This window comes from Schistocerca serialis, unplaced genomic scaffold (genome assembly GCF_023864345.2).
Source record: "Schistocerca serialis cubense isolate TAMUIC-IGC-003099 unplaced genomic scaffold, iqSchSeri2.2 HiC_scaffold_1214, whole genome shotgun sequence".
NCBI classification, from domain to species: Eukaryota; Metazoa; Arthropoda; class Insecta; order Orthoptera; family Acrididae; genus Schistocerca; species Schistocerca serialis.
The window spans coordinates 30,001-35,000 of NW_026047419.1; the positions used below are offsets into that span (position 1 = coordinate 30,001).

General features: G+C 54.1%; 1 non-coding gene across 1 annotated transcript in view; it reads right to left on the bottom strand.

The window, feature by feature from the left end:
• The window catches only part of LOC126435666 (small subunit ribosomal RNA), a 1,910-nt gene extending 1,401 nt beyond the window's left edge, over positions 1–509 (bottom strand). Inside the window, exon 1 of the ribosomal RNA XR_007580107.1 lies at positions 1–509. This exon is cut by the window's left edge and continues 1,401 nt beyond it. This is a non-coding gene — a ribosomal RNA (small subunit ribosomal RNA).
• Between the last annotated feature and the right edge of the window lie 4,491 nt (positions 510–5,000).

Below are 5,000 nucleotides of genomic sequence, written 5' to 3' on the forward strand. Positions count from 1 at the left end.
TGAGTCCCGTATCGTTATTTTTCGTCACTACCTCCCCGTGCCGGGAGTGGGTAATTTGCGCGCCTGCTGCCTTCCTTGGATGTGGTAGCCGTTTCTCAGGCTCCCTCTCCGGAATCGAACCCTGATTCCCCGTTACCCGTTACAACCATGGTAGGCGCAGAACCTACCATCGACAGTTGATAAGGCAGACATTTGAAAGATGCGTCGCCGGTACGAGGACCGTGCGATCAGCCCAAAGTTATTCAGAGTCACCAAGGCAAACGGACCGGACGAGCCGACCGATTGGTTTTGATCTAATAAAAGCGTCCCTTCCATCTCTGGTCGGGACTCTGTTTGCATGTATTAGCTCTAGAATTACCACAGTTATCCAAGTAACGTGGGTACGATCTAAGGAACCATAACTGATTTAATGAGCCATTCGCGGTTTCACCTTAATGCGGCTTGTACTGAGACATGCATGGCTTAATCTTTGAGACAAGCATATGACTACTGGCAGGATCAACCAGGGAGCTGCGTCAACTAGAGCTGAGCAGCCGGCCGCCCGGGAGTGTGTCCCGGGGGCCCGCGCGAACACGCAAGCGTCCGCTCAATTATTCTGCAAACAGGAGGAGGCTGAGCTCCCCTGCACCATACACCTCGAAACCCTCTCAGGTCCCGGCGGCGCGCAGCGCCGTCCTAAGTACTTGGTCGGGTTCGAGAGAGGCGCAATCGCCCGGGGTTTGGCGAGTAGACGCTTTAGGTGCGACCACCCGTGCTCCCAACTGAGCTTGCCGCTGCCGACAGAGGCCCGGGAGCGTGCTGTCGTGGCATTGCCGGCGGGAGACAACACGCGCCACCTACGGTGACCGGCAGCTCCAACGCCAGCGCCACAGAAGGACAAAAGCCCCACTTGGGTGCCGAAGCGAACTCTCCCAGCACAGCGCACGCGCCAACACGTCCGCACAGCTGCGATACAAACCACCTGCGAGAACCGCAGAGGCGACCGAGCAGCAGACGGCGTCGCGGCGCCGAGCGCCGGGCGGCGGCGCATCCTCAGCGCACACAGTCCTCAATCGGACCAGCACACTGCAGATGTCCACCGCGCTTCGCACCGGGCCCGCGAGGACCTACTTTGGCCGCACGGCGCCGCGTGCAGGGTGCGCCGGCGCGCAGCTGCGCCGCCTGCCGCCTCCGTCGGCCGGCGCGCCTGCCACTGGCCGCCCCCACCAGCCGGCTGTAGCGCGTGCGCCCACGCACCGCGCGGCCAGCACGCCGGGAGGCCCCCCCTCACCGGCCGGGGACGGTCCCACCCAGCCACCGCCGCGTATCGCTTCACACCCAGATGCCATTCACGTTCGTGGGCATGGTGGGTATCGCTGGAACAACCGGTTGGTAGCTCAACCGATCGTCGCCATCACTGATTCACCTCTAGCGAGAACAACCGCACCACAACGGTTTACCAGTTGTTCATTTGCGTAACGTCACCAGCAAACGTAGGCGTCCATCGCCATTTGCAAATTCAACGATTGTTGCATGCCTGTGTCAGGTGTCACGACACACTATGTCTGCCCACATACACGCAACAACATGTGCACGCTTCGCGAACACGTGGAAGGTGGCCCCCGTACGTATGCGATGTCCATTGCGCGAACGACTGTCAACCGGCCTCTGTCGCATGTCGCAGATGTGGAACGCAGTGCACCATGCTATCACGGTGTGTGAGAAGAGACGACTACGTCTGACAACACGCGCCACTACATCAACAGACGGCTCATGCTGATCGCCATCCAGGGCATACCACACTGCAATCCAGCTCTTATAGGGAGACGACACGTAGCTGAGTGCACAACATTTGGACCGCATGGTTCGCCGTTGTTGGCGCAGTCGTTGTACGGTCACATGTACCACGATGTATCATTCAGTACATGAGGACCAATGTGCAGTACAGTGTGTGATTTGGACGTACAACATCAGCGGACAGTTGACACAGGCCGTACCACAGCGTAGGCTAAGTGCTTCGCCATGCGAATGCCAATGAACAACTGCAAATGCCAATGAACAACTGCAAAGGGCATTGAGCATGTACGTCCTGCTGCCATCCACATTACAGTGTATAGCTGCAAGGTGTTTAACATGAAGCGATACACTGGGGACCGGGCAGTGCGAGTAGCAAACTATATTGCGGGGGTTGCAGTTAGGCAACACTACACTAATTTAACGCGTCGTATGACAATTACAGAGCAGGTTAAGGCCCAACGTGTGTTGGGTTAAGGCCCAACGTGTGTTGGGTTAAGGCCCAACGTGTGTTGGGTTAAGGCCCAACGTGTGTTGGGTTAAGGCCCAACGTGTGTTGGGTTAAGGCCCAACGTGTGTTGGGTTAAGGCCCAACGTGTGTTGGGTTAAGGCCCAACGTGTGTTGGGTTAAGGCCCAACGTGTGTTGGGTTAAGGCCCAACGTGTGTTGGGTTAAGGCCCAACGTGTGTTGGGTTAAGGCCCAACGTGTGTTGGGTTAAGGCCCAACGTGTGTTGGGTTAAGGCCCAACGTGTGTTGGGTTAAGGCCCAACGTGTGTTGGGTTAAGGCCCAACGTGTGTTGGGTTAAGGCCCAACGTGTGTTGGGTTAAGGCCCAACGTGTGTTGGGTTAAGGCCCAACGTGTGTTGGGTTAAGGCCCAACATAGGTTGGGTTAAGGCCCAACATAGGTTGGGTTAAGGCCCAACATAGGTTGGGTTAAGGCGCAACATAGGTTGGGTTAAGGCGCAACATAGGTTGGGTTAAGGCGCAACATAGGTTGGGTTAAGGCGCAACATAGGTTGGGTTAAGGCGCAACATAGGTTGGGTTAAGGCGCAACATAGGTTGGGTTAAGGCGCAACATAGGTTGGGTTAAGGCGCAACATAGGTTGGGTTAAGGCGCAACATAGGTTGGGTTAAGGCGCAACATAGGTTGGGTTAAGGCGCAACATAGGTTGGGTTAAGGCGCAACATAGGTTGGGTTAAGGCGCAACATAGGTTGGGTTAAGGCGCAACATAGGTTGGGTTAAGGCGCAACATAGGTTGGGTTAAGGCGCAACATAGGTTGGGTTAAGGCGCAACATAGGTTAGGTTAAGGCGCAACATAGGTTAGGTTAAGGCGCAACATAGGTTAGGTTAAGGCGCAACATAGGTTAGGTTAAGGCGCAACATAGGTTAGGTTAAGGCGCAACATAGGTTAGGTTAAGGCGCAACATAGGTTAGGTTAAGGCGCAACATAGGTTAGGTTAAGGCGCAACATAGGTTAGGTTAAGGCGCAACATAGGTTAGGTTAAGGCGCAACATAGGTTAGGTTAAGGCGCAACATAGGTTAGGTTAAGGCGCAACATAGGTTAGGTTAAGGCGCAACATAGGTTAGGTTAAGGCGCAACATAGGTTAGGTTAAGGCGCAACATAGGTTAGGTTAAGGCGCAACATAGGTTAGGTTAAGGCGCAACATAGGTTAGGTTAAGGCGCAACATAGGTTAGGTTAAGGCGCAACATAGGTTAGGTTAAGGCGCAACATAGGTTAGGTTAAGGCGCAACATAGGTTAGGTTGAGGCACAATATAGGTTAGGTTGAGGTACCGTATAGGTTAGGTTAAGGTACAGTATAGTTTAGGTTAAGGTACAGTATAGTTTAGGTTAAGGTACAGTATAGTTTAGGTTAAGGTACAGTATAGTTTAGGTTAAGGTACAGTATAGTTTAGGTTAAGGTACAGTATAGTTTAGGTTAAGGTACACATTGTTGTATGGAAAGGTGTAATGGGGGGGGGGGGGGGGGGGCGGCCGGTCGGTTTGTTGATTGTGATTATAGTAAGTGGATGCCTGCGGCATCATCTGATTTGCCACGTCAGGATGCACCTTTGGCTCATGACAGGCGGCGCTCCGATTCCATGCTTGTGGCAGACCTGTGTCTTTCATTCCTGCCATTGTTTGTGTGCTGTGAGAGGAGGCAGTATTGTGATGTTGGGTGCACCCCTGTGTAGGACATGTGTGGGTGTTGGTGGCTTAGCTGAGCAATGGTGGTTGTCGGGGGGGTGGGATATTCCGTTTTCTGAGTGGACCTCCCAGTCTGGTTATGACAGTGTGGATTGTCTCATGTGGCGGAGAGGATGCACTGGGTGTTGTTCCATGCTGGTGCTTACATATTGTCTGTGTGCGTGTTACAGGCGGAGAGTAGTGCGTGATAAGAGTGTGTGGCTGCCGTGTGGTTGTGATTGTGAGCAGAGTCTTTCAGCATGTATACGGACAGTTGTATATATTATCTGTATTCTGATGGGTCTATGTATTACTAATCAGCGCCGTGTATACGTTTAATCCGGTTCCAGTCGAAACTGTTGTATCTCTGTACATTAGTGACACGGCGAGCGCGCTATGTAGCTACTCGTCTCGGCAGCTTCCACCGGTGTATGGCAAATGATTATAAGCAATTAGTCGAGTCGTCAATACCGATAGTGTGACGTCACATGTCTGGGGTGGGGGACGCTGCGCCCTTCCGGTGGGTCATGGCCTAGAAAGACGCTCCCCACGCAGGGGGGCTTGGACTGTCATAAACTCTTCCGAGTAATATACTTGCCGTACGTTTTTGCGACTGCGAGTGCAACGCCCACCGGTACCGACATGGATGGAGCGCCTCCTAGCTGACCGCTCAGCATCGGCATTCGTACAGAGAGCAACGCGATCGCGTCTCTAGCTCGTAACTGGTACAGCTCGCAGCTCATGTATAGGGACAGCGGGAATGTCGCATATTGGACATAACTCTTCATGAAACGCAAGTTATAGGGGTGGATTGCACATTGCGACTGCGGGAAAAGTCCGCCGTTCATCCGCTGGAGTTGCGAGTTGGGCGGTTAGGGTGGGGCGCCGGTGGAGTGATTGCCGGTCGACGATTTCGTGCGGCAGAGGCGCTGGCGTTGGGGTGCTGTGGTCGACAGAGGACGCAGGCTTTGTGGGTGGGGTCGAAAGATGGGCACTGTGGGCCCATCGCTGTCTTAGTCGGCTTGGCGTCTC